This window comes from Protopterus annectens, chromosome 1.part1, assembly GCF_019279795.1.
Source record: "Protopterus annectens isolate FY-2018-M chromosome 1.part1, PAN1.0, whole genome shotgun sequence".
NCBI classification, from domain to species: Eukaryota; Metazoa; Chordata; order Ceratodontiformes; family Protopteridae; genus Protopterus; species Protopterus annectens.
The window spans coordinates 850635671-850648868 of record NC_056726.1 but is presented as its reverse complement, the minus strand read 5'-3'; positions in this window follow the sequence as shown (position 1 = coordinate 850648868).

Below are 13198 nucleotides of genomic sequence, written 5' to 3'. Positions count from 1 at the left end.
AGATCCGTTTATTTTATTAAACATAGGGTTTTGTTTATTTAGTAGTTGTTGCCTGACCTTGTTGAAGGTGAAGCTCCAGTAGATGCATTGTAAAACCCATCTTGGCCAAATAAAGGTATTGATTTCTTCACCTCTGTGTTCCAGCTTCTGCCCATATGCAGATGGTTAAACAGGAAATGGCAAATAGAATATTTTGCAGTACTTATCAGGAGAATTATGTTGTGCTGTTTGCATTGTTGTCACATCTTCAAAGAGTAGCAAAAAATATCTCAAGGGTGCAACATGTAGCTTGCCATATATCTTGCCCAAATAATCTCAGAATATCAAACGATCCGTGGAAACAACAATTTCTTTATTAAAGTGAACAGTGGTAAGCGCTTTCACGTCTACAAGACGCTTCTTCAGACCTCTATACTACAGCATTGGCTTATGCATTAAATACCAACATAATTAACACATTCATTGGATTAATTAAAACAATGCTGATTTAAAGTGCAAGTGCATCTTATTTAAATTCAACAAAATAAAAGAACAACTCATATGAAATATATTTAAAATCAGAACGAAACTTCATATATATTTCAAGCTTAAAAACAATATTAAAATATATAGGATGTGCAAATTATGCTTATGATGCCTCAATACCTAATGGTTAAGGTGTTTGCCTTACAAACACAAGGTACAGGGTTTGAATCTCACAGGGGATAATTGGCTAGGCTTAAAATGGCTCGCAAGAGCAGTTAGCCTAGTACTAACATATGAACCATATATATATGAAACTATATATAATTTAAAAATCAATGTCTCACTATTCTTTTCTATATGAAATGGAGAGAACGCCTATCGTATATATGTATCAGTGTTTTAGTGGCCTGGACAGTAAATGCGGCTTTATGGTAATTTTTTCATTAAGCCCAAATTTGTGTGCTTGTAGCCTGAGAATCCATCGATTCTCTATTTCTTCTGTGTAATTTTTTATATTGCCTAGTCTATTGGTCCTGGTCACTATCTCCAAGACCCCAAATTTAAAACTATGAGAAGATCCATACTCCATAATGTGTCGTGCCAAGGCATTAGTGTCATTCTCTTTGTTTACTGCATAAACATGTTCTCTAATCCGTTCACGGAGGGTCCTGTTTGTTTTACCTATATAGAATTTGTCACATGTTGTACATTGTGCAACATAAATTAAATCTTTCGTCTTGCAATCCGCATATCCTCTGAATGTATATGTCTGGCCAGTGTGGGGATGTGTGAAACATTCTTTATCAGTTATGTATTTGCATTGATTACATGTACGACAGGGAAAGGTACCTTTCCTTTGTGACTGAGGTAAATTCTTTCCAGTTTTTTCATAGCATAACATTCTTTTTAAAGATTTCATGTTTTTATAAGCTATGCTTGGCTTATCATCTATAAACATTTTAATTTTGTCATCCATTAATAGCAGCTTCCAGTTGTTCTCTATTACTTTCTTCACTTGTCCATTCCTGTTCGTATATGGAATGACTAATCTATTCTTCTTACTTCTCGTGGTGGTAATGTCCCCTTCATCATGAGTTAGCCTATGAAAGAACGGTTTGCCTTTGTGTGTTCTAAGGCTACTACATGTTCTGGTTATTTCTTTTATCTCCTTTTCTTTGTATCCTCTAGCAGTGAATTTATTAACCATGTCTAATTCCTGTTCTTTAAAAACCAAATCTTGTGTAGTAAGCTTGGATGTTCTCAATATCTGGTTCTTAACAATATTGGGGTATATGTGTTTGGGATGCATGCTGTCACGGTGTAACAGATTATTTCTCCAACTCGGTTTCCTAAAAATTTCTGTATCTATCCCTTGTGGTCCTTTTATAATCCTTACATCAAGAAATTCAATCTCAGTATTGGAGTGTGAATCTTCAAAAACTAGAAAGTCTGTAGTGCCATTCAAGTATTTCACAAAGTCATGTAGGTCTTTAACATTACCCCCCATACAAAGAACACATCATCAACAAAACGACCGTAGTATTTAATAAATTCAGTGTATGATGTATTGTTAAACACATAAGTATCCTCCCAGTAGGCCAATACCAAATTGGCATAGGAGTTTGCACAGGGGGTGCCCATGGCTACCCCCTTCAGTTGCAAAAAATAGCTGTCTTCATGTAACAAAATGTTATTCTCTAGGACCATTTCTAATAATAACAGCAATTGTATCACCTTGTTGTTAGTTAGTCCTTTGTCTAATAGGTAAAGCCTCACATATTCAGTACCTATATTGTTCGGTATGCAAGTAAACAAAGATTTGACATCTAAGGTTACAAGGATGTCATCATTATCGAATGGCATCCATTTATCGGATTGAGCTAAATTTTCCAAAAATTGCTGAGTGTCTCTCAAAATGTGCCCTGCTCCATTGACAAATGGTTTAAATTGTTTGTCCAGATAAATTGATATTGATTCTGTTATCCAGCCTTTGCTGGAAATAATGGGTCTAAGAGGGGGATCTAATGCCTTTTTATGAATTTTTGGGAGACCTCTGAATGTGGGTACCAATGGATCTTCTATTAAAAAATATTTATACAGATTCTCATCGATCACGTTGCTCAATAGCAGGTCATATAGATGACTGTGAAACTTCTTTATTAAATTATTTAAAGAATATCTGCCCAATAACTTATATGTAACTTGGTCTCCTAGCATGTCAGCTATCTTCATCATATACATGTCTCTGTCCATTATAACCACCGCTCCACCTTTGTCGGCCTGTCTAATAACAATATCCTCATTCCTTTGTAAATTAAAAAGAGCCTTTCTTTCTGCGCTAGACATATTAAAGAACTCAGTCTTTGTATCCTTATTATGATATAAATTCATCAAATCAGTTTCACAAGCTCGCTCAAATACATCTAGAAGTGGATGTAATGGTGGTATAAAAACAGATGTTTTTTTATATACATTCATATTCTCAGTGTTATCTGAGACTGGATTACCATTGGAGTACATCATTTTTAATGCAATATTCCTGGTGAACATCTTTATATCAATAATAAAATCAGTAACATCAACTGTGTCTGAGGGTATGAAATTCAAACCTCTGTTTAATATTGACTTTTCAAATTCATTAAGTTCATATTTAGAAATATTTACCACTAATTCTTGCTGATTGACTTCAAGGCTTTCTTCTGCCTCTCGTATGTTTCCTCCGTGAATTTTCTCTTTCTCACTTTGTTCTGTGGAGACCATCTCCTTCTTTCCTGTGTGTGAATGGGTAAGGGAAAAGATGGATATCCCTCAGTCTCAGCAAAAACCTCATTGTCACTGTTTGTGAAAACAACCGCCGAGCCATTCATCGGCATCTTCCTGCGTACAACGGCCTCAATTGGGTGCTCCTTATCTGAAGTTACTGTTCTACTTGAATTGTTCACTTCACCACTGGCGTGTATAATGGCTGCCGTTGTAATCTGCCTCTTGCTGGTAATAATATCTCCCATGCTATCTTCGGTGATAGTATTGTTTTTCGGAGGCACTCTTCAAAGAGTGCTGAATTTTGCTGGTGATCTACCTTAATTGATAAGGAAGTCCCAAACAAATATTTTTTTGGAGAGTAGCTAGCATTACAAATCACAGGACGTCAGACCAAAGAGGGGGAGTTGTTGTTGTTGTTGTTGTTATTAACTGTTTTTAATTACTTCTTACTTTGAGGCAGAAGTCTGTTTTCTTAGTAGATTAATAGATATTTTAATGAAGTGTTGTATTGGTTGCATTCAGGATGGATTAACATTGTCTTCTGCAAGTAGTTTTGATTTAAGCATATTGCAAAGTAACTCCCAAAGAGACAGTGTTCTTGTCACTACAGGATGTTTACTAAGGTGAGAGTATGCAAAGAACTACATATATAACATTATCATGGAGAACATAACATTTACTACAGGTTTAAAAAGACATGGCTTACTAATTTACAAATATGCAGAGAGACATGCACAGTATGTTTAACTGTTATGTTCTGGTGTGTATGCATTTTTATTATATGCTGGAGTCTTTATTGCTGCTTATCGAGAAAAGCTTTTTTCCAGACTCTAAAGGTTAGAAAGAGGTGTTTTATACCCTTCAAGGATTGTGACAAGTTATGAGCAGTTTACAAATCATAAAGCATTATCTTCTTCCCCTGTCATACTGTATTTTTATTTAATTGTTTTATCAGTTAACATTAAGTAATGTGCATTCAGTTACAGAATAGTATAGTAAATTCACAGAGAGCCATTGTTTGATTTCTGTTACATGATGTACCTTTCTTTTTTTTGAATCCACATAAAGGTCAGATTTGTTTTTTTATTTTACATTTGTTTATCGAGGAGGTCTGACTGGACAAAGCTGTCCATTTTCAGCAGAGGCCCAGGGAGAAAAGTTCCAGAACAATTGCTAACATACTATACATAAGATATTTATGTGAGCATTGTGGTTTACACAGTTATAAAATATAGCAGATGTATGATTGCATAAGATATTTACATAAGCATAATGGTTTAGACATACAATTAAAAGTATAGTATGTAGTAACATATGATTGTTCATACAGTATGTTTAGTAGAGATAATGTTGAAGATGTACTAAATATAAGACAAGAAAGGAAAAACTAAAAAAACACTAGCCAGATTGTCAAAGCAGGAGAATATAAACAAGTTCATGTGAGGTTCATTGACATTTTAAGGGAAACTGTGAAGACTGTGCATAAAACATATATTCCTATCCATAATTCATACCTCAGTCTCAACCACTTAGAGCAAAAAATCTGGACAAAGCCTAAAATGATGGGGGAACAACTAGGGACAGATTTTAAATATTGTTCTTACAAACTTAGAAAGTTGATAGAATAATAGGTTTTGCATTACCATGAAATTTCTGAAGGATGTGGACTCTTCAACTCAAATATTTATCATTATTTAATGACTTCAGTCCTCAGCTATTTGCCAGAAAAGTACAGATTTTAGGAAGAACACAAAAAATTTGAGGCAAAAATCTGGACATTCTGCGAAAATCTGTTCAGTTGAGAGGTACAATGGTGCTTACTGCAGTATTAAGTTTTCTTTGCATAAACATGTACACAAGCAAAAATCAACTAGTTTTATGTATTTATTTTTTGTTGTCCAGGTTAGCATGATGCATGTGTTAATCATTGGTGTAGCTGAAACACATCAGAAAATGTTTTTTTTTATCCCATACCTGACACTTTTTTGTTTGTTTTTGTTCAGTAACATCATTGATAGAAGATCTGCAAGATATTGACTACAAAGGTAGTAGTAGCCCATTGGATTCTTTAGGTTGTCTTATAACTTCAAAGTCAATGCATCAGACAAGAAGCAATCATTCAGATATAGTAGCAATATGATATAGTTCATTACTGACAGCAATTTGTTATCAGAATTCTTCACATTGTAGGTTTTGCATCATTTTAAGATGCAGATAAAATAAGTTGAACTGAGCAGTGTTAATGGTGGAAAAGCGAGATGTCAGTGAAGAAACTAATGAGTCAAGATAGGGAATATAAATACTTGTTCTGTAATAACTGTCAAAATCCATGCCTACTATGTTTGCTCGGTGTGTTGACTGCAAATCCTTGGCAACACTAACTCAATACTAAATTTAACTGCTATTGATCTTGCCTTACTGAGAATGTCATTCCGAAAGTGTTCTTCAGCATGGTTGCGGTGCTCCTTGAATATTTCACTGAGTCTGTTGATGTGTTGTTGAGCCTCTACTATATCAAGTTGAACAGACTGAAACATCTAGGCAACAGGCTCAAGAACTGATGAGTAATTTGCAATAATGAAGAGAAAAATAAGAAACGTGCACGAAGAGCAAGCGCTGAGTAACATATGTGCATTTTGTCTGGTTTCACCAGCAGTGCTCTTCTGAAGAAAGTCAAATATTTTCTCAAAGTTCTGACTAAACACATGAATGGATTTATATTTCTCGGTCCATCATGTCTCACACAGAAGAGGTATATTTGGTACCAATGCTCATCACTTTGGACTGTCATGGACAAAAGTAATAATCTTGATAACACCAACAGCACTACATATTTCAGGAACATCATTCAGATCATTGACTACAAGGTTTAGTCTGTGAGATGAGTGGATAATGGCTGTTTTTGGATACTTTTCACAAATCTTTGCCTGACCACCATTCTGGATGCTTGCCATTATGGAGCAGCCATCATAGCCTGTCTGAGTAAATTTTCCAGGTCTAGATCACACTTTATGCATTCACTGACAATGACATTTGATACAGACTGTGCATCTCTGACAACAACGGGATCAAAAACGCAAACTCTTCTCGAATACAATCATCATCAACAAACCAAATGCCCAATGACAACTGCTCAATGTCTAAGATATCTGCAGTTTCATCTGCCAATACACTAAATCAAACTGCCCTGTTTGCTGCACAAACAATCTTCTTTTAAAGTACGTGTTCGTATTCTGCCAACAGCTCATTTTGCACCCTATGGGATGTGTACCAAGCATTTCCTGCAGCTGTTTCACTGTGCTGTTCCAGTATTGTCCCACCAGCTTCAATACGAAAATCTAACAAGTAACACAAATTTCCACCAGATCTTTCTTTTCCACAGAGAGGAATGTCATGGGTTGCACAGTAAATACTGGTAGATACAATTGGTTCCAATTTATTTTGGTTCTTTGCAATTTGTTTTGCTACTGCTGCATCTGGCTGCGGAATAACAGCTGTTTCTGGCTTCTGTCATGTTCGTGTATAAGAAAATTGGAAGCATCTTCAGTAGAACCTTTGTGCCATGATGATTGCATGTGATTTCTTGCAAGACTCATTGAAGGCATTATGTTTTGTGCACACACTAGTGATGAAGCTGCCTTGCAACCCACGGTGAAGTGACTGAGGAAATAATACACAAGTTAAGCAGAGTGGCTGGCCGTTCAAGAGAGGAGAAAATGCAAGCCACGGTGAGTACTGAGACAACCAACTATATCTGAATATAGTTGTTAATAAATAATGACATGCATTTCAGTTTCAGACTTCATATTATTCAGAAAATTCAATTCTAACATAAATCCTTTTATTCTAGCAACTGTCTAATGTGTCCCTAGTTTTGGGCCTTTATCCCCAACATTATAATAGTCTTTGTCCAGATTTCTTGTGTTAACAGATTGAGAGGTATGATGTGTATGTGTGTCTGTATGTATGTATGTATAAGGAGGAGAAAGCATACCCCTCAGCTGTCCAGGTTTTTGGAGAATGTCCAGATTTTGCCCCATATTCCTCCTAAAAAGCATTGAAGTTGCTAAATAATGACAGACATTTGAGTTTTAGATGTCATATCCTTTAGAAAAATGCATACCAACATAAGCCCTGTTATTCTAGCAATGTTCTAAGTTCATGAGAGCAATATTTATAATCTGCTCCTATTTACTTTAGGCTTTGTCCAGATTTCTTGCACTTAGAGGTTGAGGTGTGTGTTAAAGAGAGTGAAATGTCCTAGAGTTAGCAGGTGGAATTTATTTTCAAGTGCATTTTCAAGGAATTGTGAGCTTCAGGGGAAGAGAGTTTTACTGCTGTTCATGCTGAGCCTACTTAAAATGTGCAACTGTTTTGTTTAGCAAATAGTATCACTATTGTGGTATGGAATTTTTAAAGCAGCACATCAGGTAGCATACTTGCATCTTGATACAGAGGGCTATAGGTTCTACTCCCACAACATGTAGATTTGTATTTTAAGGGGGTGTATGTCCTCCTTTGGATGAGATGCCTAATAACTATTAACTTGTTTTTCAGCTTGCCACCCATTCCCTATTGCAATATACCAGCTTACTATTTTTTTAATATAACGTAAGCAATTTATTTTTCAAGGGCAGCAGGCAGTGAATTTGTAGATGAAACACTGAAATATAAAGTTGCTTTCTAGCAACAACCTCTTCACTGGTTTCAGATCTCTTTAATGTGGAATTATTCAGATGAGTTACTTCTGCAAAGATTCTGTATATTGATTGATATTGGTGGATTGTATGACAGAAGTTTGAGTAGAGTGGCCCTTTATGGTTGAAATGTTCTGAATTGGGTAGGTTGTCATTATTGGTTCATATGATTTGTTTCATTGCTTAAAGGAAAAATGTTCAGAACTATAAATTTAAAACACACTCTAACAAGTGGTGCTGTATTATACAAGGGATACAATTCAATTATTATATAGTATAATTAATACAGTCAGGAAGGTGAATCAAATAACTTTTGCATGGTTATAGAAATGTGTGCAAAGAGTCTATGATTTGAAAACAGCCCAAAGGTAAACTTACCCTGCCACTGGCCAGATGCATTTTCTTTGAATGCGGGTTTCAATGTTGTTTTGGTGAGTGTGGGTTTGAAAGGTAGAGAAGTTTTAATGCTAAGTCTCTCTTCATTGTAAGACTATTGCTTTGTTTAGGTTTAGTAAATGTCTATCAGTGTTTGTGCTATAAAATTTGAAATAAAAGTTGTAAATGAAATCCAAATATCTATAATCATTGTAGAAGTAAAGCATAAAACAGTATGCACACTGAGAGATTTGAACAGTGTCTATGACAAAGGAGGAAAAATAGCCAAGTATTGGGACACTGGAATGGCTGCGTGGGCAGGGGTGGGGCTGAGTGGGCGGAGCAGCAGAGGGGGTGGGGCGGTGTGGGTGGGGCTTGGGTTTGCACCCCCCCTGCAAAAAATCCTGCGGGCTCCCTTGGCTGACATCTTATGCCTTTCTTAGATTTTCCCTAGAGGTGGTATTGGATTCCAACTGCATGACCACAACTGATCAACATCATATTTTATCATGCATCAGAAGATTAAACTTTTAGGTACAGCAGTGCCACTGTTTCTGACAGACTGCTGAGTACAGTCCAGAGAAAATGTTTCTTTCCCACTGCTGCTCAGCATTGAGTTATTCGCTCTATCTCTCTCTATGCATATATATTTATATAGGTTGTCTGCACATGGGGGTGCAGGAAGGAGCTAGACTTCTTCAAAGATGCTTTGAAAAATGCTTTGGATTAATTCCATATTAATTGTAATGGCAATGGTCTTGACCAGTTGAGACTAAGCAAAGTTTTTGTGAAAAATGTTATGCAAGTCATTCATGGTAGAAGCTTATATCTGTACAGCATGTTTAATTACAACAGCAAAATTAATTCAGAGGATCTGCCTTTTGAAAACAAGGTCTCTGCACCTATTTGTTTTAAAATTATAGAGAGTTAAATGAGAAATTATTTACTTCTCTCAAGATCCATACTCAAGTGCTTTCACTCAATGTGGATTTCTTCTTATTAAAGAATAACTTATAGTGATGTCAAAGATTAAGTCAGTTCAAAATTTCATTTCTTGTAGAATTAGTCCTTATTCATGTATAAATGTTAACAGGAATTATGATTATATCTAGCTTGTTGTTGCCATATTTATACGCATCCTTTTCAGCACATTGAATGGAATAGAGGAGCAACTTAGATAATATGCATATTTTAAAGATATTTTATATAAAACATGGGTGCAAGTCCTTTATACACTGCAGTGTCATCAGGAAAGATTTACAAGCTATAGAACACAAGCTTTATTAAAAAGGTCACAAAATGAGACATATGGGGAGTGCAGAATAATTCCTGAAGTTGTCACAGACTGTTCAAAGCAAACAAAAAAACTTTTTCTAGTCACAATTTTGTTCAGACAAGAGGTCCAGCAAAGGATACTACAATAGCGTTCCCTTATGCTGACCCATAACTAAACTACTAGAACAATACGGTTCATATAAGTGCAGGTATGATAATGTTATAAAACACTTATTGTGTTGCTGATTTTTTTTTTTTTTTGAGCTTCATAGCTAGGTACCAGGCTTGGAGTCCAGGAAACCAACCCAAATTCACTAAAAACAAGAACCAAAAATGACAGCAACTGCAAACAGTTCAAATAATACCCGGCTGGATGATAACCATAGGTTTATTCCAGACCATAAAAACAGCAATAACTAAGTGCTTTCATCCAAAATCTGTGGATTCATCAGAGTTATTGCCGAGATAATTGTAAGACAGTTTAAATACCAAATGAACTACAAACCAACCTATCAAGAACACCTCCTAATGAACGAGAACATTTTGGACGCAAATTTAAAGAAACACACACCGTAAACAATAAATAAATAAAAACATTGCTACATTGCCTATGTAAGAACTACAATAATCTTAAAAATAATCAAGTTATAAGTATAAGCAGTCACTACCTGCAATTATAATAAAATTACAAGAGATTTGCTCTTGCCTTCAAGACACTCATAAAAGAAACATTTTAATTCAAATCAGGGGGGAAGCCGTGGCACTCAGTCACAACTGCCAACATAATTCTTTATACTCTAATAATCTATCTATATCTTCCCTGTGTCCCTTAAGTTCACCTTATCAATAAGGGGAAAAACACACTTCTTAAAAGTACCACACTGTCCTGAGTGTCTGCTTAAAGCATCAATGGGCTTATTCATCTTTATAAAATAAATATGTTCTCTAATCCTCTCCTTCAGTTTTCTGGAGTGCTATGTCTATCTGGCAACTCCTCTGTTTCTTCTATTAAAGAAAACACAAATTAATAAAATTAGTGGCTAGTGCTGGTGGTGGTGTTGCGGTAGCATTGTCGCCTCACAGTAGGAAGCTGTCCGGTTCAATTTTCAGCTAGAGCGTCTTCTACGTGGAGACATGCGTGAATGGGCGTACCTTCACTGAAGGTTGCGCATCAGGGCTGGTAACTCGCCATGTAAAAATCAACTACCAATCATTAGAGGACCGGAGTTCCGCTGTGGCGACCCCTAACCGGCAAAAGCCGAAAGACACAACAACAAGTGGCTAGTGCTGGGTTGATCAAGAGAAGCTCACCATTGCCTTCCTGTGCTACCCCAGCTTATACTGATCAGTTCTGTGATGCATGATGATCACGTTACATGTGTGCTCAATATGTGAAGTGTATTTACAGTTTGGATCAGGAGCATGTATGTCATGTATTTGAAGTGCATGCACAGTTTAAACCAGGTAAACATGTGCCATGTATGTGAAGTTTATTCACAGTTAGAGTCAAGTACATGTGCCACATACATGAAATGTATGAACAATATACTTGTAAATATCTACTAAAAATGTTCTTTTTGTCTTTTCTTTTTAAATTTGCTAAAACTGTAAATTTTAATACTTTGTCTCTTCACCTGTATTACTGTACTAATTAACTGTTAAGGACTTGTTTACATAGTATAATGTCTTTATGAGTTGTATTACCTGCTCAAATGTATTACTTAATTGTTGATGATTTGTTTTTACTGTATAATGTCTTTACGGAGCTTTTCTCCCCGGGACTCCATTGAAAATGGGGTATTCTCGGTCCAATGAACTATCCTGGTAAACAAACTGCAAATAAATAAAAATAAATAAAAATAATGTTAGCAAAGTTTGTATTAGGTACATATATATATATATATATATATATATATATATATATATATATATATATATATATATATAAATGTAAATGTTCGTTTGTTCAAAATCTTAAATCTCCGAAAGTTCTTCACTGATTGCTTTGAAATTTTCACACAATGTTGCATTCGAATACACGTGTGTTTTTATATACCTACTATTATATAGATGTCACATGTTGCATTTGAATATGCGCGTGTTTTTATATACCTACTTGGATTCTATATATTTGTATACAAATATGCAATTTTATAAGTTTTTTTATAATTTTCTTACTTCTTTTTCAGTGCAATCGATCTGCTTTAGTTCATCCAAATAATGCCTCGCAGAAGATCAAACTTAGGTCGTCGTACTCACGGAGCGGAAGCAGTGCGACAAGTAATTTCAAATCAAACTGAGGAAGAACGGGCATCAGCAAACGAGCGAAACAGACAAAGAATAGCTCAAATACGTGCCGAGGAAGCAGCAGAGTGACGTGCAGCCAGACTTGAGGATGCACGGTTGCGAGCATGGCGATCACGTTCTGCAGCTTCAGATCTACTTCGTTCTCCTCGATCGACACCAGCAGATGAAATAAATGCTTGCCTGAAATACTCTACTTTGTGGCAACACGTAAAGATGATAAATTAACTACAAATATGTGTGTCCAGCTGCAAAACGATGGATCAGCTGAGATATTCTCACATCAATTGCTGGAAATTGGGAACAGAAGGGTGCTGGTTGATCTGACCTCAGGACGAATTTCATTGCCTCATAACTTCTGCAATTTAGTGACATCAAAAGAAGAATTGGTTGAAAAAGTATTTCCCAATATTCAAACCAATTATAAGAATCACGACTGGCTGACTGAACGAGCTATTCTTGTTGCCAAGAACAAGGACGTCTATGAACTCAACAATATTATTCAGTCTAACATTCAAAGCGAGGCAGTCACATACAAGTCCTTCGACACTGTTGTGGAAGCAGATGAAGCGGTTAATTATCCAACAGAATTTTTGAATTCACTCGATCTGCCAGGGATGCCACCGCACGTACAACAATTAAAAATCTGCATGCCAGTTATCATGTTGTGAAATATCAACCAGCCAAAGCTTTGCAACGGCACGCAGCTTGCAGTAAAAAAATTAATGAGCAATGTCATAGAAGCAACAATCTTGACAGGACCTTTCAAAGGTGAAGATGTCCTCATTCCTCACATTCCTATGATTCCAACAGATATGCCATTTCAATTTAAGAGATTGCAATTCCCAATTCGATTGGCATTTGCAATCACCATTAACAAAGCTCAGGGCCAATCTTGAGAATTGTGCAGTTTAGATCTACACACGGATTGCTTCTCACATGGACAATTATATGTTGCATGTTCTAGAGTCGGCAAACCAGACAATCTCTATATCTGCACAGACAATGGAACAGCAAAAAATATTGTATACCCACAAGCATTGTGAAATTAAACATATTAGAAACATGTGCTTTCTCTTTTCTTTCTTTTCCATTTAACCAGACTGAGCCACAGCAACGTGTGACCGGGTACAGTTAGTATATATATATATATATATATATATATATATATATATATATATATATATATATATATATTTGTTATGTATGTGAAGTTTATGCACAATTTGAATTAAGTACACCTGTATCATGTATGTGAATTATATGCACAGTTTAAATCAAGTGCATGTGCTACATATATGAAGTGTATGCACAGTTTG